Source organism: Aptenodytes forsteri, unplaced genomic scaffold (genome assembly GCF_000699145.1).
Source record: "Aptenodytes forsteri isolate BGI_AS27 unplaced genomic scaffold, ASM69914v1 Scaffold295, whole genome shotgun sequence".
NCBI lineage: Eukaryota > Metazoa > Chordata > Aves > Sphenisciformes > Spheniscidae > Aptenodytes > Aptenodytes forsteri.
Window position 1 is genome coordinate 744,598 of NW_008795861.1, and position 21,045 is coordinate 765,642.

The 21,045-nt window shown below is 38.2% G+C and overlaps 1 protein-coding gene across 3 annotated transcripts in view; it reads left to right on the forward strand.

Moving 5' to 3' along the window:
- The first annotated feature begins 8,182 nt into the window (after window positions 1-8,182).
- ASIP (agouti signaling protein) overlaps window positions 8,183-21,045 on the forward strand; it is a 44,806-nt gene continuing 31,943 nt past the window's right edge. Inside the window, exon 1 of one of the 3 annotated variants that reach the window (XM_019473319.1) lies at window positions 8,183-8,270. The gene's annotated coding sequence lies outside the window, so the exon portion shown is untranslated. Of the gene's footprint in view, window positions 8,271-17,181; window positions 17,446-21,045 lie in introns of those variants that run through there. The other 2 variants (XM_019473320.1, XM_009284002.2) reach the window with 2 other exon arrangements.

Below are 21,045 nucleotides of genomic sequence, written 5' to 3' on the forward strand. Positions count from 1 at the left end.
TCAACAAAGCACTGCAATGTTTAACAAAATTGAGCCCTTAAGGAAGGAGAAATAAGAAAAAAAATGTGTCGCTTATTAAGAGAACAACAATAAAGCATTGACTTCTTTGCAAAGAACCAAAGTATGAAAACAAAGAGCATTCTTAGCCTAAGAATTATTTCTCAAGGGCTTCCCAGATTTTTGCCATGAAACCCTCCCCTCAGACTCAAAGACTGTACCATTTCAAACTGACAAGTTATAAGGAGATGCCACCTCCCATCCATAAGTCAAGTGAAAGAAGAATTTTATGTAACATCTGGAGGGGAACGTGACCTTCCTGCAGCAGGGTTTCAAACACCAGAATCTATCCATCCTAGATCTAAGCCAGATCTCAAGGCCAGATGCTGCTATGGCTAGTCAGCCTAAAATGGTGATAGTATTTTCCTTCCATTGCCCTTTTCAAACACTCAGATCTTTAATAAACCTTGATAAATTAAGCCTTTCAAAACTTGGTCCAAAGACATGAATATTGTTTGCATTTAAAGAATTAAAAAAACGGGGCAAACATTGGTCTGGATCCTAGAAAGACCACAGAATCAAGAAATTAACATGGTAATTCCACTTTCTGAGTGCTTACTAAATGTGTTCCAACAAACCTACTTGTTCTGTATCTGGAGACTCAATCTTCGAAGTTTTTCTGCACTTCACTCACTATCTCCACTGTCAGACAGCCAAATTCTGAGTTATCATAAGTCTCATAATTTTCATAGAAATACCATAAGCACAGATACCCACATACACAATGAATCATTTGCTAGACGTTGTCTTAAAGAATTAGATATTATAATACTACTTCTTACTGCTCAACATCTCTCTAACAGAAAATTTCTGTTAGTCTTATTCTTTGCTGCTTCATTAATGAACATACATTTACTTAGGCTTTCCAAAATGTTTTCTGTTGAAACAAAGCTTTCTGCATTAGTTGAATTGCTTGAATTATTTATTGCAAGTAGTCTGTGCAATATTATTTTTTATTTGCGTATCAGTCTAGACAGCTGCAAATGCATTTTTTATCCAGTGGAGAAAAACAGACATTTCCAGGGTGTGAGTCATCCAATCTATATCAGATGTTCCTTTTAGGAAAAGATACTCTAAATGCACCATTTTCTGCCTTTTGATGGTAAAAGAGTTGTGGGCTGATTAGCTTAGTTGTTGACATCTACATTTAGTTACATGAATTCTATCCATAAGGACTGCAGCTTCTGACTGAATACTAAATATTTCTACTTATTGCTTTAAAAGCTCCAGATAAAGCGGGTAGTACCTGCGACTCAGTTGCAGACACTATATTCAAAGCAAGGGAACTTCACCTAGAAATTCTGAGGTTGACCTCATGTCTCCAGAACAATAAACTTCTCGCCAATGAGATTAAAGCATGACTTTGGCAAGGGTAAGCACAATGCATAGCATCAAACCATGCTATTGAGGCAGGAGATAAAACATCCTATTCCCATCAGGCTTGTGGGGACACCCAACAGTCAGCTCCATGTGAAATGTGCAGATAACAAAGGAGAACAAAGAAACTCAACTATTGAGCAAATCCCTTACCTGTGAGGAATATTAGCTGGCCTATACATAGTCTTCCCTATTTATGACCTCCTTATTTAAGCAGACATTAACAAAGCTGCACTGAGTCCCATGAGAGCCCATATTGGTGAACTAACACAAAAATCAGTTACAAAAAACCCAGAAATAATCAAATTCTCCCATTTTAGACAAGCACTTTCTTCATATACTTTGGCTGTATACATTAGTATGCAACTGCTTTATAGGTGAAATCAGTATCTTTTGGATTTTCATATTCTCCCTCAGAAACACAGGTACCACTGAGATGGAACATGCTTTAACCAAAAAAAAGAGATTTCTTTTTAGCACTGTAGTCATGTGCCTTCTTAATTACTGATGATTTTCACTAGATATGGGAAATTGCTCACAAGGTTAAAAAGGAAGAAAAATAGCTCTATGATACAAGTTATATACCTAAGAAGTAATACACTTTTTAGCCTTTTTTGCTACTTTTTATTTTTTTAATTTTTTTGCTGTTTAGCAAAGAGTTTGAATGCAGTATAATACTAAACATAATCGCTAGAGCAGTATAATATGTGTATTCTCTGAGCAGGAAGAGATGACCAAAATTAACTCAGTCTATCAAACCCTATGCAGGTAAGTCACAGTGCAGTATAAAAATGCACACGGCATTTTATAGACATGTAATAGACATAGCATTTCAGCTGAGAACACTTTGCTAAAGTTTTTGCTGTAAAACTCCACCTAGATAAAATCAGAGCTTTTGGTGAAAATACCAGGTCCAGTGAAACTTCTGTAAGTAATCTATTTTTTCCAGATCTGTGGGGCTGCATGCCCTGTTTTTCCACTGCAGTTTGAGTTCAGGTGGAAGAAAGGGAAGAGAGGTTGGAGAAATTAGAAATTGCCGTGGATTTCCCATAGCTGGCAATCCACTCAGCACAGTAGTGGTATTTCCAGTTGGACTGCCTGCAGCCAGGGAAATGGCTGTGCATGTACCATTTATGGACAGCAAGATGAAGATGTTGTCTATTGTTCGCGAATGCGTTTGTGGTGGAGCACTACCAGGACCGCCGTGTCCCAGGCGTCAGGCAGCCCCGCTGGAGTGGGAGCAGCATCTCCACTCAGACTGCCCGACACCAGGGAGAGAGCTGTGCCCATGCAAACCCACCTCTTCTCACTCAAAGCTCGCTACTCCCTATGCGTTACTCCCAGATTTCTGTCCAGAACTTTCTGGACAGGAATACAGGCACCCTGTCCTAAACAAAAAGAGAACAGTAGCTTTAATTCATCCACTCAGCAAAACTGAGAAACCTCCCTTCAATGAAATCTATCATATTAATTTTATAGTTTCTATTCATTTACAGAAAGGGAAACAATGTGCTTCATAGCTGACGGGCTTGAGCACTCAAACTGGCATGTACAAACCTTGGGTGAGACTTTTGTTCTTCCCAGTTCCCAACAAAGCACTAAGGGAGAACCTGCCACCAGCCATGTAAGCATCATAATTTCTTGGCAACGGCTAACATTTTTTCCATAGTCACAAAAGAAACTGAGTATACATTTCTCCTATGTAAAACTTTTCATTAAATGAAAATTGACTTTACGGATGACACTGGTTACAAATAAGACTTACAACCCTAGGAATCGTCTTGGAAGTCCAGAGAAGCACATCCCATTCAAAGGGCCCTTATGGGAATGCATGTGGTTATCTTTTAGTTGGGAGGCAAAGAGGAGCATGTTTAGCTAAAACCAGACAACGCACTTCACAGAAGACCTCTGGTTCTTAGAAGAGCTGGATGATGAATAGAAGATATAAATGTCAAAATGCTTCAGAAAGTCGCTTCGTGCCTGCTCTTTCTGGGAGACACATCTATTTGGTGTCCTGCAGAGGTAAAAGGTGATCCCTTCAGTCTATCAGCACTGTGTGATGCAGGTGATGCAGAAACACCCAAGCTAGGGCCAGCACACTCATGCCACGCTCTGCGAGGACCACCACAGCCATATGTGGACCCACCAGCCTCACAGCCACACTGGAGTGGGGCTCCCCCAAGCTGTATCACATCTGCTTCTACTTCTGTCTTCAATGTCTCCACCATTCCCACACCTACACAGCACCTAAGGTGGGGCGACAGGCAGGACAGAGCTGTCACAGGCACCCCCAGCCCAGCCCCGGTGCCAGGGTTGGAGCAGACATGGGGGCCCAGGGGGCATGAGGAGAGCCCTGGGGACACTGCCCAGGGCCACCGGGGCTGGGGAGCCCTCAGCACCCTGACACTGTGAAATTATCCCAGGGTTTTAAAACTGATGTGACAGGTTTGGGGAGAAAAAAAAAAAGGTTTCTTAGCCCCTTTCGCTATAATACTAGAAGGGCAGCACATAGACTAGAGGAATGGGATATTTTATTATTGAGAGAAACTTGATGTAAGCAGAATTACTACATGATTGGAAAGGTAAAAAAAAATAGCTCTTTACTCCCTGGATAAAGCAAAGGAGAGTGTGGTAAGTAAAGAGAGAGGAGCTGTAGGCACTAAATCTTACTTGCTGCACTGGGAGGAGAGTGTGCTACAAGGTGCAGGAGAGGTCCCTGGGCTGCGCAGCCAACTCTGCCCATAGTATTTACACAATTACACAACTATTTTACAATGCTTCATGCATTGTCCCTTTCCAAGATGCAACTATTTTGTCCACCTGGCAGTGTTGTGGTCCAAATCAACCGCAGCAATATCTGATGGAGCGAGCAGCAATAGTGTCTGCCAGTTGCTTGACATCATCTATTTAGAGAAAAGATCAAAACTGTGGGGCATCTACTTCTCATGTAACTTCCCATGTGCTCATCTAACTTCTACGTCTTCTTTAAGCTGATGAAAACAGTCTATGTTCCTTTGTCTTATAGCAGATTTTAGAATAAAGCAGTTATTTAATTTGCCCTCACTTCTGATGGTACTGCGAGCGTATTTGTACCTAGTTTTTCCAAATATGCAATGGCTTGGACAGCCATGTGTCTCCAAACCAGGTCTGTGCCTTACACACCCGTATTAACTTTCCTGACGGTGGACTGCCAGGACTCCATAGGAGGACCTGAAAGGCTCCTGGAGGCCTCCTGGCCTGGTGTCCACCAGGGATAGGTACACTGCTGGGAACCGTTTCATCTGGTCAAAAAAACCATCCAGCAGCACTCACCAGGAAGAAACCCTGATGAGTGCTGGGGAAGTGCAGCTGCAGGGAGAACATTGGAAGCTACCTGGCCCTCTGGACAAAGTATGATCCTGCCTTCATATGCAATACCATGAAAACACGCTGCATTAGGTACTGACTAAGTGCTCCAGAGTATGTATTTGACAAACACACATATACGTGTCAAACATCTGGGTTTCAAGGAGTGCATTTGTATCTTCACCCAGATGGTGCCCTTCCACCTTGCAGAACTCATTTTGAATGTCTAGTATCCAGCTGTAGTGTCGGGCAACTGAACTAATACAGACACCTTGATATCACAAGCTTGTGAAAGCAGAAATTATTCAGACAAAAAGGATTTTTCCTATATAGCATTGATGTAAACAGATGGTTTAAAATGACAACTCCGTTTGGACCTATTAACTTCAATCACCTGAAGATCTAGTCCTCAATATTAAATATTTTTACTCAGTACTAAATATTATTACTTCCAGGCTAACAGAAAAATTAAACAATATAATTGTGTTGTGTGAAAGGGGACAGTAGAAAAATATATACCTTGTGGAGAGAGGAGAGATTGCATCTTATACAGTCAGAATTAAAACACGTCTATAAAAAAAGTTGAGGTTTTGCTTAAAATAACCTCAGTGACAAAAACATGTCAGTGCCCTTCTCAGCTTCATTTTCTTCTAATATACAATTTAAGAGGCAAGTTTGGTAAATATACAATCAAATTCCCTAGGGGAGATTCCCTGTGTAAACACTGTCATAGGAAGCTGAAATAATCAGAGGTTTCAGGCAAATGTGAGGAGGCTCCAGGTAGTTCTGGCAAGGCTATGTGCTAGCCATATGTTAGGCCAGGTTCAGCCTGATGCAAACCAGGTAAACTGAAACAAGAGCAAGAAGCAGGGAAAATACTGAAAAGGAAGACAAATTACATGGTTTCCCCTTAAAAACGAAATAAGGATTTTACATGGTTACATTTCCAAATTAAACCCCAGTTAAAGTGTAAATTCAATATTAACTGTTCTTGGTTCTCTATCTTGACAGCTTACAACAAAAGTTGTTCCCAAACAATTTCATAACTAGGTAATAGAGAATATTTTCATCTACTGAAAGCCTTAATTCCAGCTATTGAAGATTATATGTCCAAGAGCCTGCACAGCCGCAAAACTTAAGAAATTAAGACCCTAGAAATTCCTTCTCACTGAAATAATGTCCAAGACATTATTTCACCATCTTTTTTAAGGTCCCAATCTTTAAGTGTTTTTCTGCTTCAAGTTGTTGTTCTGTTTTCTTATTTCCTTCTTGGGAAAACTTGAATTAATAGATTGCTTACATGTGTAGTTCCAGTCCCCATACTTAGCATTGACTGACATGCTCTCACAGCCTATGTGTGGTACATTCTGAACCGTGAAAAAGCACAGCTTTCCATGTACAATGCTTTCAGCCCGGTACTGCTGTCATGCCCCTAGCAAAAATAAAAATCAACAAGTTTTGCATGCAGTAAAAGCAAGGAGAAGGTTTTTAAGACTGCACAATGCTTATTCATACTTAGTAATTGCTTAATAAAAATTTCAATTCAAATAAATGCCCTTACACTTGAGAAAGGCAGAGCTGCAGAAAGGGAAATGCAAGAGGAGAATCTACCTTGGGCCCTGTTAGCAGAGGCAGGAGGACCATCAGTCAAGCAGGTCTTGCAGAAGCAGGACTCACTGCCCCAAAATGTCATCCCCAGCCATCAGGGAAGCAGGAATTGGTTTGGATGCTGTAGCTCCATACTACTTCCTCTCCCTTTGTCCTGGCATCATCCCCTTGATTCTCATCGATACAAGATCCATTTAGTTGCTGTGAAGAACAGCCTCTTCTCCCAGTCCTTGACTCACACAATGGAGGATGATGACCAAGGAGAAGACAGAGGGAGAAAGGAGTACAATTCTTGCAGCATTATCTGTACCTTTCTTTTCTGTGAGTATGGCTTGTACAAGCTGAATACCTCGTGAGTCAGACTGTATAAAATGCCATGGGCTCTTCCACATGCTCCTCAACATGAGAGGCTTATGGCCATGTCCCTGAAGCCCACAGTCAGAAGTGCCCAGGCACAGCCTTGACTCAGGACACAGCTGCTGTATAGCATATGGACCACAACACTTTCAGCATAAAGATGGATGATGCACCAACACCACAGCAGTACCATGATGCTAACCGCGCATTACAACCAGGCACCCATACAATCACAATATTCATTACAGTAGCTTTGTGCCTCACCCTGCTGCCCTACATGGCCAAGTCAGACCCTCTTCTGCAATACATGACCCTGCTGTGTCCCTGCCTTTCTGTCTCCAGGCCATGACAGTGCTACCAGTGTAGCCCTTCTCTACCTTAGGAGTGGGAAAAGAAGAGGAGCCAGAGACAGGCTACACTCGCCCTCCTCTTCCTCTAGCCTTTGGTGTTTCTCCGTTTCCTGAGCAAGTTGCTGGAGCAGAGCTGCAGCACATATGGGATCAGTGAGTGCCCTGGGGGCGGAAGGGAAGGAAATGCTCTTCCGCTGGGGAAGGAAGACGTTTCCAACTGTAGAAAGGAGCAAAAGAGAAGCAGCCCCAAGTCCTCAGCTGCACATTGTACTACAAGCCAACGTCATCCTTGGCAGAAGAGCCCTGGCGCTAAATCAGAACCTCCTGGCAAGGGAACCCAGCAAAGGAGCCAGCAAGAGGCATTTTGCCTTCTCTGCAGTTCCCCAAAGCTCATTGACCTTTTTTAATCCCCCACAAATTTGACAGAAACCCAGCATTCAGTGGGGGTTTATTTTAGCATTGGATGCTCAAAAGTTCCAGCACTGTTGCCTACCATTATTGAGGTGAAAAGAGGACTCTGGCTCTGGAGGCCATGAGACCTCATGCCCCTGGAGGAGGCAAAATATCTGGTTAGCAAAACCTAATTTTTTTGGGGGTGTGTGTTTTTTTGGAAAACCTGGAAACCCCATTAGACCAAACATTCTGCCCCTTCATGCCTCCAAAAAGGAAGGTACCAAACCAATAGACTTCCCCCTATGATGGGGTCTGTAGAAGTAACCTGCTATTAAGACGATACTGAATATAGTCTTTAGGCCTTTGCTTTCAACTTTTAATAGCTGCCAATACCAAGGGCACAAAACAGGTAACCAACAGGTCACAGCCATAAAAACATAACTGTACATAGTAGAACTAAATTATATTGTCAGTTGCTTGCTCCTCTAGAACTGCACACTGGGTCTCCTATGTCTTATGTTCCTGATGCATAAACTTTTATTGTGTAAATACAAAGGACCGTGTGAACTGACAGCAGTAGTCCCATTTGACATTGCATTGGAGAGGGAGGAAAAAAATTATAACCCTTTCAAAGTACCACCCCTGCCAACATCTTGGATATTCAATATAAGTAAGACCTCTCACATCTTTAATTCACTGACTGAAGGTTAACTTCTGATTTATATGAGAAGGAAACAGAACCAGAATGTTAAAAATACAGACAGTGGAAGGTCTATAAGAAAGGTACGTGGTAAATGTGTTTGGAGGTTCATTTCTAATGCAGCTAAACAAAATGTATTGAGCACATCCTGCTGTTTCTTGCTGCAACTTAGGCTGATATTACAATGCCAGGATGTCTTAATGCTACAGCAGTTTTTACAGTTACCTCCTTTTCTTTAGTGGTTTATTTTTAAGAAAAATAAATCTATAGAAAGGCCTTAAAACCTGAGTTACCTAGGAAGCTCTAAACAAATCAAAGGATTTAGCAGGATTAGCTTCACGTGACTTGCAGTGAAATTTCTTGCAATGAGAAAAACCAGAACTGCCAGTCAACGTACAGCACTTCAGCTATGACTTTCAAATCTGGCTGAAAGTACATTCTCCTCAGCTACATGCCTGAGGTGAGTAAATTATTTGTTATTTAAGTGGATGTTTTCCTTTTATTCGTAAATTATTCATAAACTTATTTTTTTACTGTTTTTCTAAATTACAACAAAATATTTTAGGAAGATATAGCTCCAGCGAGAACTGTAGGTGTGATATGGATTTAGCATATAGCTAAATTAGCAAGCTAAAATGAAAATACAGGAGCCAGAGAAATCTATGGTTTAAACACTCTGCTTATATGTATGCATAAATAGATACATATCATCTACTTTAAAAATAATAGTACTGGTCACAATTGAAACGAAGGGTCATAACTACTTACCAGCTTTTGTGAAATAAAAAATTAATATGTTAAAAAAGGAGACAACAAGTTTCAGTTAAATGAAAATATTAATTTCTGCAACTCTCCTTTATGGGCAAGATAGTGTTTTCTTTCTGCTTTTCAAATTATCAGTTTGCCTTTAGAGATTGGACAGTTAAGACTATAAAATCTTTCATCTTTTCATATGAAACATACTGCTTTTAGAGTTCTGTTTCATACTCACCTCAACTTCTTTATATTATAGGGGAAAAAGAAGTAGTTTCTTCATTGTGGAGAGTTAAATCTTGTTTTCTGTTTCAGGAGTGATTTCATTGAATGTTAGATAATTTTTTTTAAGCCGTTTCCAAATTTTTTGTTGCCCTCTTCCAGTACCAGCAACTCTTATTTATAAACATTATACATTGTATATATTCAGCTTTATACAAGATGGTTTTATGATGTGCATAAAATTCTGAAACCTGTAAACACACCAATGGTACTAACAAGGATCCATTGTCTTTCTTGTGTAGAATATAAGAAGGTGGGAGTTCTGAATACTTGAAGAATTTAATGAATAGGTCTTTAAATGTGATGCTTGATTTCATGTGCATGCAGTTTTGTGGCTCTCGCACAAACGCTAAAGAAGTTTTACGCTTTAAGATTAATTCTAGCAAGTTTCCGAGAACATTCACTCCATTTGTTGAAGGAGGATGGCAAGCTCAGATAATTTTTTGCAGGGCAATTAGATCAACAATCTTCAGTTCCAGTAACTTTAAATTTTAAATGGTAGAAAAGAAAAAAGAAAAAAAAAAGGAAGAAAAATTTATTGTAATGCTGGTTTTGTGAGTGATTTTTTTCCCTCCCTTTCAAACTCTTTTGCAACAAAAAATGTACTGATTTATCTGAAAACATACAGTAGCAGTACTGAGAACTGTCCAATACAAAATGTTATTGCAACAGACAGAAATGTGGGAATATTAGTTGAATACTATGGGGTACTTAAAATTCTTTTCTGTGTTTCGTTAGAAAGTAGATGTAGTAGAACAATTTACATTCATTTAGGATGTTCCAAGATACCAACAGCACAGCCTGTTTTAATGTTTAGATACATCCCTCAAAACACAGTCAATCACTAAGGTGTGAAAAATGTTATGACTGTAACATGAATAAACAAAGCTATGAATGTAGAATGTAAATTAGCTATTTAATTAAAATACTATTTTTCATGTGTTTGTCACGACTATCATTAGAGCTTGTAATTTAAAATGCAAAGAATATAAGAATTCGATGTAAAATATTGAAGCACTTCCCAAACCTCATTTTATATATATATAGAATATATGTATGTAGTGCATATCTTTGACATTTTTGAGGCATAGCAATGCACCATATATTAGTTTTGCAGTGATCAGAAATACAGCAGGTACTTCAAAGAGTAATGAAAATCCCTTCCCTAGAAACATTTACAACTTGAAGTCCTGAAAACCTGTTACAGACATGATCAGAGCTGAAACAGATGCGACAAGTAGCATATCTAGAAAATATTACTGGCAGTAATTAACGTATGTCTGCCACCTTTAAGTTTATGTCACTGTTGCCTCTTTCTTCCCTGCATTATTCCTAATGCTCCACTCTACCTGTTTTGCTCTTGCTGTCTTTATTCTTCAGGCAAGCAAAGAAACTTTTAACTAAGGACACATCCTCTAAAGTTTTACCACTTATTTCTATAAAAGCAGGAAGAAGCCAGATAAGTTTATGACACAAATTTGAAATACCTAGCCTTCAGTTAAACCCCTTTCTGATTAAGTATGAAAGAAAAAAAAAAAAGATTAGGATTAACTGTTCATGGGTGGTTGCCATTATTAAATAAACATCATGAAAGATGGTCTGGATTAATTTTTTAAGTTTTTCAGTCAATACTTTGCCTGGTATTGTTCCAATCCAAAAGCTTGACATTTTCAATATTTCTATGATCAATATACTCTCTATATTTCTCTTCTCTGAGAAATAAAGCATTTAAATTGCAAAGCAAAATCATATCTCATATTGGCCACAATGTTCTGAAAATTAGGGCAACAGGTAAAGAAATAAGGTCAAATCTGGCTGAAAGATCATTATGAGAGTGAAAGACAATCCACGTTATGAATTTCCTAGCAATGAAAAGGAATGAGAGAAGCTGTGATAATAATGACCATTACCTATCAACATGGGGGGCGGGGCGGTTTTTGTGTTGCATAAACGCAGCAGTAAATCTAGTACTAACACGTAGCCGTGTGTGGATTTTACTCCTTTTGCCTGCTTCCAGTGAAATAGCATTCTTTGATTTCTCAGATTTGAGGATAAACCATTAAATACCAGACCTCTCAAGCCTAAAGGTAAGACGTTCTTCTGAACTGATGTAGTATTATTTTACCAAAACGTAATGCAACTATTTACAATATTTTACTCAAAAGCATAAATCAGATTGATTTCACTTGCATTATTCACATCTGTCACTTCTCCAAACACTAAGGTTTCTCTGAATGTTCTCCAAATATGCCCATCTTCTCCATTACTTATTACAGAAAAAAACTCTAATTTTATAGCAGTGCAACTGCACAGAACTAGCAGCAAGAGATGTACCACTGAAATAACAATGATCTTAAACTTTTTGCAAAAGCCAGGTGTGCATAAAGTGGTATTGCTGAGATTTTTGTTACATCTATTCCCATACACAAGCAAGAACTAGATCAGATATAATCTGTTTAACCAAGTGATCTGTTCTCAGGAGGGATCAGGACCTCATATTTAAGAGAATGAGAAACCTCACTGAGAGGTGATAGCTCTTCTGCAAAGGAACTCTTTCATGGCTGATTGTATTGTTCAAACCTCATCCTATCAAGTTTCAGACGCTTCATTACTCTATTATTAATTATTTTTATCCATTTTTTCATGTATGGATAAGGATTTATTTGCCTGTGCTAATCTGTTCCCTTTTTAAAATATTAGTTATATAAGCTGTGAATTCCCATTCTGATGTTCCTTCTATTAAAAGATTTTTGTTAGTTGCCAGTTATTTCATATTTGCATTTCCAGATCTCACTGTATCTGAAAAATGTAAAGGTTTCTAATTAGAAGATGTCTGATGAGACATGTCATTGGCTTAAATTGATTCAGAAAGTTTATGAGAGTCTCAAAGTATGGAAATGCAGAAATTTGATTTTTCTCAGACAAGGTTTCCCATCTTTACACTGTGTTGCTGCCCAAAGACACATTATTTTTCTTCTTAGAAGTGAGCAGCATGTTCATGTGAATTCTGTAATTGTCCCTTCAGATTGTCCTTCCAGCAAATATGTTTAGATCGCCTGCCGATATTAACATGTCACAGAAGCAGAGAACCTTCTTCTAAAACCAGTGACAGTCTTGTAAATAACAGCAACTTTCATTTAAGCTGGACTTCTAACTTTCCTATTCATATATTAGAAAACACATGTTAAGCCAAGTTGCAGAGGTTTTCAGAATAGCAATGGTTTCCCAATAAAAACATTTGCAACTGAGAAAAAATAAATAAATCAGAAGTGTTACATTCCTGTGCCATATAAATGCAGCAAAACAAGGATGGATGAGGCTGCTTTCTGTCACACAAACATAACTTCAAAATCAAAGAGATGTTGCCAAGAGGAGTCTGGTCTCATATACCCATGAAAGACATCAAATCCTATTATAAGGTAGTATGAGGCAGTTAAAAAATACAATCTGTAACTATCCACAGACTATTCAATGGACTTTGCAGATGATGGATGTACACTCGTCTGAACAGCAAACAGACCACATGCATATCCAGATCCTTACGGGAACAGGAGAAAAACGCTTTCTCTTGTCTCATCCCAGTCCTAATGCGACTAATGACATCTGCAGAAAGACGTACATGTGAGGAGGGTACCAGGTACTGGTAGGAGGTAGGCATGAAAGAGTCAGGGTGTCATGCAACAGTATGTGTTGGGGATAGCAAACAGTGATGAAGGGTATGGTGAGGGAGCCAGAAGAAATTACAAGGAGATGGAGAGGGTGACAAAATGGGGGAATTGACAGAGAGCAAAAAGCATGGATAATAAAAAAAATAAGGTGGATAAAGCAAAGACAGAAAAGAGAGCCTGATAACATATCAAAGAGAGGAAAGGGAAACAGTCGGACAGAAAAAAAAAGTGTAGAAAAACAAATGTCATAGAAGAGTATGTTCATGAGACAGTACAGAAGAAGAGGAAGAAAAGCCAAGATGTGCCAGCTGTGGAAAGAAGGAAGAAATAAGGGGAAAAAAGGAAAGGCAAAGTATATACTTTTATTTTTTTATAAACTTACAACAATAGAAAATATAATGAAGCAAACAGGGAGAAAATGAAGCACTGACTGAGATCAAACAGAAAAGAGAAAGGCACACAAATGCACACACACCCCAGATTTTTCACAAGGCTACAATGGCTGGTACTATGAATGCAAACCAGCCTTCTTGCATCATGTCTGACAACCTAAACCATTCTCCAGAGTGACAGCTGAGTTTCATTTCAAAGCAGCACAGAACAAATCCCTGGGATTTCTTTCTTTTTTAAATGAGAAAATTAATTACACCCCATAAATGTCTACAGTATAACGAGATGTACATTTGGTCCCTCAAGGCTGGCATAGAAGCTAAGAGCAGAATTTGGCCCTTATTCAGATAACAGCAGTGTCTGAAAAATAGGTTTTCCTTTATGGGAAATTTTGACTAAGTTATTTTTTTATTTCAAATGGAAAAAATGATAAAATCAGAACATTTTGAACTTGAACTTTTGCAATGGAATAAGAACAGCATTTTCAAAAGAAAGGAAATTGCTGATGCTGTAAATTCCCCTTAGATATCAGCACATAAGTTTTGTAATAGAAATTCTTTCAATTGAAAAATTTTGTTGCTTTTAAAGTTTTTCATGTAATAAATGTCAATTTTAACAACTAAGAACATTCCAACCCTCTAAAACTCAACCAGTTCTACCGCTAAGTGTACCACTTTGTATTCATCACCCAACAAAAGTGAAGCAACACAAGCGGAGAACAATGGGGAGAAAACATCTGTCCTTTGAAAAGCCTCAGAAATATTTTATGTTCGTACCAGCTGTCTTCCTCCCACTGTTCTAGGTTTCTTCTCAGAGCTACTCTGAGAAGCTACTCAGACCACCACACAGTTATTTTTGCTCATCATGTTCGTCTCCATCTGGTCCCTCAAACATTGCTACTCAAGCATCTCAAGCATGTTCAGGTAACTCACAGAAGACACATTTTTTTCCCCACATTTCTGGTTGCTGGGCACATCTTTCCTTCACGTAGAATCCTGTTGGTGGGTAATCCCTAAGTGCTCCAGGATCCAAGCTAACACTCTGGATGCTTTTTGGAAAAGCAGGGGCTAAGCACTGTGCATTTCCTTTAGTAGGAACAGAAATCCCCAGATGTTCTGCGATATAATTTTGCTCGTATATTAACACCAAACATGATAGTTTCTGAAAACCTTTTTGCCTTTGCTATATTTGTCTGTAACAACAGCTGAGCAACATTCAAACTGGATTTAGTTACTTAAATTGATGTCACAAAATTTAGGTAAGGTTATCTACACACATTTCAAATCAAATGGGGAAACTAACTTTCAGTTAGATTTTCAAAGGATTACAAGCAAAATGGCCTATGCCCCAAGTATCCCAATCTTCCATGGTACAAGTCATGTCATTATATGTATACTTAACAAATAACTGATTATCTGTGTATCACCTGGCTGAGTCCTTGAACATTTCTGCTGGCTTGCAAAGCACAGAGGCTTGGCCACAAATGGCTGGGTTTAAATTAAAAACTTAGTTCCTGATCACATCTTTCCACTATTACTGCCATACTACAGCAGCACATATTTTAGTAAAGAACATTAAAAGAGTGTTACAAATGTGCAGCTTGCTTACCTCTTTATTGTGTAATGATGTAAATATTAAATTCTTAATTACTACTTTTTTTAAGGCACTTAGAAATTTTTGTTTGACAATATCAGGGCAGAGAATGGAAAAACACATTTCTTCAAATTTTGTTGCAAAAAGAGACATCTTGGATGCAGAAGGTTTTCTTTGATTTATAAAGTTATTCAGTTTGAAGCAAAAAGATGTTAACAGCCCTTTTTCACACTGGTGGGGTTTAATTTAAATGCTGAACATCTACATTAGTGCTATCAGTTTACTGCAGCAGTAATACTCCTTAGCATTGTATTTGCATAGTGACATTATATGGTTATATAAGTCTTCTGTGAAAAGCTGATTTTTGGTCAAATTTTATTCTCCAACTCTAATCATCTCCATGTAAATCTAGAATTGTTGCAGTATGACTTAAATAAAACTACTTTAGACTTCTGTCTGTGAAAAAAAATGACCTTGAATGAGGAAAACATACAAGCCCACGGTCACTTTTAAGTGTTTGAATAACTTTACTCACTTGAATACATTACCTACGTAGTTAAAGCACATAGTTATGTGCTTTTTGTCCCCTTGGAGTCTTACCGTTCATATTTGTGTCAAATCCTTTTTTAAATTTTACGACCATGGTCTGTTCATTGCTCTGTTTCACTGTGTAAGAGGAGAACTGAAGGTGTAGCACTGGCAAGGTAAAACCCCAGTACAGAAATGGAGAAAATAGTTTTTAATGGAGGAAGGAAAAAAAATAAATAAAATCGGCCTACTTATAGAATATACATACAATACTGCTAGCAATGAGTTTCCTAGGAAATCAGTCGTGGCAGATATTCAGGACAATCACAAGAGCACGGTATTTTAAACCAAGCAAATAAATGGCTGCAGTCAGTGAAGAGTTGGAATAATTTACTAGAAAGAAACAGTCTGCAGTGTCTTAGTTCCCTCTCAGAAGAAATCTGTGATTAAAAAAGTGGAAACTGAAAGGCTTTTCAAATACAGCAAAAAGTATGCTACGTGCTAGACAGCACTCAAAAAAAAAAAAAGCAACTTCACAATCTGTTAGTGCCTTAAATCAGAAGTAGTAAAAAAAATTAATTTTTAAACTTTTGATGTTTACAAAATTTTCCAATATGTGGGTTGTGAGGAGTGATTCCAACTCCCATTTTGCAAATGTTTCAAGTCCTGTAAAGTCAGCTTATATTACCTTAGTAACGTCTTTCTCACCTAAACTACCACATTTTGGGAGGCCTACCGAGAAAAAAAAAGAAATAATAAGACCTCCCAGAAGAGGTATTTTTTCCAACCCAGGAATAGTCCTGATGAGATTCTGAGGGAACACTAAAAAAACTGTCTTTATAAAAATAGGCTTGTTAATCGCACAGAGAAATGTAAAGGGGCTGCAGTTTTATTTCATATCAGAGCCTTTCCCCTCTCCGTCATCTTTTTTCACGCAAATACTCTTGAGGCCATTAAATGAAATTTGATCATTCGGCTTCCAAAAAACCATTGATGCCTTGTCATTTATTCCAATCTGAAACTTTCGGTGCCCTAGGCTGCAAACACGAGCCGTCTTGTCAGCGGCTAAATAGCTTAAAGATTATTTATTTCTATCTATCCCCTCGCACAGAACTTAACCAAGTAGGCATAAAAAAAACCCTCATGGCACACATGACATGCACATGGCTGTAAAATAGCCAGCAAAAAGTATTAATATACCATGGAAATGTACAATTAAACCCTTGAAATTGTAAAGGGACATTTGATATGTTTTGAATAATTGTGTCCACATTCTGGTAAGCTCATCTGGTTTTGGTACATGCAGTTATCAAGCTTAAGAAAAAAGCCTTTCCTCCTCTGTGTTCTTACTTTTAGTTACTCCACAAAACTACCCCATTGGAGTGGAGTTAATCAATTAAAAACTCTGCTATTCTCATGCTTAGGAAACCACTGAGGAGCTGCTTGTACAAATGCCCAGCATTTATAATGATCTTTCTAGGGAGCAAGACTGCCAGATACGGAAACTTGCAGGAATGAGCCCTAAACAAGTACTAAAAAGCACAACAGATTTTTTTTATCGGCAGGTCTTTTCAGTTGTTCCCCTGTTATGTACCTTTTTCTACCTGAGTGACAGAAAAAACTAGCTGCCACCAGCTGAAAATATCTCTGTCTGAAGACTGCTGGATGAGGACTGTCCCTATGGTTTTCAAATGGGGAGAAAAAGGAGGGGCTGAGGGTCAACTTTCCACTAGATTTTTTCAGAGCAACAGTGAAAAAGGGAAGGGAAAAAAAAAAAAAGGCACTGAGAAAAAGCAGAAATTCAAGTAGAAAAGAATAGACTGTCCATTCTTGTTATAATCTTGTCAGCTAAAATTTAGTAAATGCTTTGGCATTGCTTTCGGGAGGAGGTGTAATTTAAAAGCAGGCTGCTCAGCAGTCAAACGGGAGTACAAACAACTCCAAAAGCTTTGCCTATGTTCTCTGCAGATCAGCAGGACAAGGGAGACCAGCTGCATTGATTTTCGTTAGAGCCTGACGAATAGGACAACAGCTTACTGTTTCGGTAGGACCAAAACATTTAACCTCTTCTACAGGGCATTTAACTTCCACTGTGTTCCTTGGACTTAAAAGATCATGTTTTACTGCTACATGGCACTGGAGATATTTGTCTTCCTTTACGCTCGAATCAGTCGTGCAAATCTATCTCACTGGTCTGGGAAGCAGTAAAGTTTTAAAACTCTCCTTACTTTGATATTTTACCTTTTTGCTCTTCTGCATTTCTTTGCTCCAGTTTTCTGTTCAAATACTTCTTTTTCAGTATTGCCCGTGATTTAGATTGTTTCAATTCTGTTTGATGTATCTGGCTCTTCAATTTTTTGTTGCAAATTTTGCTTTTTAGTTTAGTCTACTTGTATCTAAGTTTTTTTCTGAAATTATTTTAAATGTTATATTATCTCTATACACTCTTTTACTGTGTGATTTTAATGTTAACAAAGTACATTTCCTAAGCTGTATTTTTACACTGCTTCAATTGTTTAGCTAAACTACTTTTTTTCCCCGTCCAAGTGAGGTAAATAAAATTACTATCTAATATTGAAATAAAATCTTTATTTTCCTGATGCTTTTATAACTCCTGAAAGATTTTAAGCATTTAGATTATATTTGTTTTGGGATTGGTAATATTTCTCTTCAAACTTCAGACTGTAATTCTTTTTCTAATTTGCCCTGTAAGTTCTCTGTATAGCACGTCACAAAAAAGTAATTCTATGATACAGATATCCAAGTGTCTAATCCGCCATTAGTATTCATAATATTATATAATTTTGTGCAAGTTTAGCAAGCAACAGTTGTTTTACATAATTAACAAGATATGAAATTGAGAGTGAATTTATTATTGCTATTTGCAATACCAGCATTTTTCTTCCAACCTAAATTTCTACAGCACTTCTATTGATTTTATAGTGACCGCAGTCACTAGAAAATGAACAATAAAAGTGTTCATTTTCTTACGTTTGTTATTTTCCTAAATGGATGCATTTCTTACTGTTTTCCATATTTTTGTCTACTTTTTTTCCTACTTTATTTCTCCTTGTATATTATTGTGGTGGGTTGACCTTGACTGAACACCAGGTGGTCACCAAGCCACTCTATCACTCCCTTCCTCAGCAGGACAGGGAGGGGAGAAAATAAGATGGAAAAAAACTCATGGGTCAAGATAAAGGCAGTTTTTAATAAAGCAAAACCAAAGGCCACACTCGGAAGCAAAGGAAAACAAAACATTTATTCTCTACTTCCCATCAGCAGGCAATGTCCAGCCACTTCCCGGGAAATAGGACTTCAGTACACGCAGCGGTTGCTCCAGAAGACAAATGTCGTAATAACGAATGCCCCCCGCACCACCACCACCACCCTTGTTGCTGAGCAGACATCATATGGTGTGGAATATCCCTTTGGTCAGTTGGGGTCAGCTGTTCCGGCTGAGTCCTCCCAAGATCTTGCCCACCCCCAGCCTACTGGTGAGGGGGGAATGTTGGAGGAGAGACAGTGATGCTGTGGAGCGCTGCTCAGAAGTACCCAAAACACTGGTGAGTTATCAACACCTTTGTAGCTACCAGTACAAAGCACAGCACTATGAGGGCTGCTGTGGGGAAAATTAACTCCATCTCAGCCAGACCCAATACACTTATACAGCTCTCTTTTTCTTTTGACTTTCTGCCGTATGATGAAAGAACAGGATAGCTCATCGTGTTCAAAAGTGCCTTTGCTGCTTTGCTGGCATTTTCGTAGTTTGTGGGCCATCTTCTTAATACCAGAAACACTTCTGCCTGAGACAGGAAGGGTTCTTTAGAGGCATTATTTGACTGTAGAGTCTGCCCCCTCTCCCTCTAGAGTTACGTGCATTTTATTTGGATAGTTTGAAGTCTCTCCAGTCTACATTTCGGGCAGTTTTAGTCACAATCTCTCTCAAAAAGGTCTTTTGAGGCTATTAGGGGTTTGGGGGAGGATTTTTGCAGTTTGTTTTTGGTGGTTGTTTTGGGCTTTTTTTGTTGGCTGGTTTTGTTGGGTTTTTTAAAAAGAACATGTCTCTTGTTCGGCTTTCCAAATATCGAAGTTGCACTTCCCTACGCACCTCCCACTTTACAGAAAAATTATTTTTCTCCATTGAAGCAGGCTTAGAAAGCTTTCACAAGCGTTCTAGCCCAAATGTAAAAACACACAAATGATCACAGATAGGGAAGATAACTAGGGAAAAATATTATTTTTCTTGTACGTGGAAAAAAAAATCACTGAAAACTGAAGAAGAATTTTGCTGGCTTCAATATAATTGTTTACCTTTAGTATTCCCTTTAATCTGTTACACATGAACAGACTCATAAGTAGAGCTACATGCATGAATTAGCCCCCAGTATTTTGCAGAGTAAAGTCCTACTAAAACCCTTGACTAGATACTTAACGCCTTGTTAATTAAGTGTGCATGCTCATACATATTTGCATAGAAGAAATATTGCATAACTTTTTTATTTTTTAAGTTTTAACAACATTTCTTAAAAACAGCAAATTTGACGGAAAAATCCACTGACTTCTTGAATAGCATTTGCTTATGAAATTTGTTTTTCAAATCACACTATTTGTCTTCAATCTTCTTTGACTCGGGTGGTTAAAATTTTATTTCATTTGAAATAAGTATATTGAATTTGACTTATAAGGAAGTAGAAGGCAGCACTGACCAATGCTCTACTCAGGAAGCGCTCACTACACCTTTTTCATTTGCTTCTCTCTGCACTTTTAAATGCTCATGCCATGAAAAAAATCTGAGATGCATTCTCACCTACAAATGCTTAGGAAGATAGTACATTAATAATAGTGTTTAATTAAGCATTTCAAATCCATTTAACATGATAATTTTAACTGTTTAGCAAAATATTAAGTATGTTTTCATCCTGTCAATAGAAGTATCCCAGTTAAAAATGTCTAAACTGAGTGTACACATATAAGCCTGTTTCTGTTCTTCCTCCAGAATACACTTTTTGGTGGATTTTGCCATGTACTTTTCAAAGGTGTCTATAACTGAGGTATTTCCTGTACCTTACAGGTTGCTGTAAAGCAACCCTGAAATAAGGAGCTCTGCTCAGAGCAGCTGCAGGTCCGGTATCCAGCTGCTGATGGCAGCAGGTATGTTCTTTTAGGGGAGACCTTCTGGGAAGGCTGCAGCTGGTAACGAGAACCATGTTTCTTGTTGGTGGTAATATGTTGGCTTAAAAGAAAAATTACAAAGGTGACCAATCCCACTGTGGGGAACCGTCCGCAATGACCCACAATGAATCATCGGTTGTAACATACGATAAAATTAAATACAGCTCTGTTCTGAGCAGGTCTAGTTCACTCCTGGGATCAATTGAAAACATGATTTGGAAAGAATCCATACAGACACCTTTCAGAGCCCAAACCATGCAGAATCTACAAAGACTTATTTCCTATGCTATTTTTTACACAAAGTGGCAGAGAAGCAACTTCAGACAGATCATCTGAAAGCAATACACTTTGCATTTCAGGGGACACAATGCATGAAAAAAATAAGTACATTGCAGTTACTACATAATTTTTTATATATATAAAATATATATATAACTACATATATATATTATATATATTTACATAGATA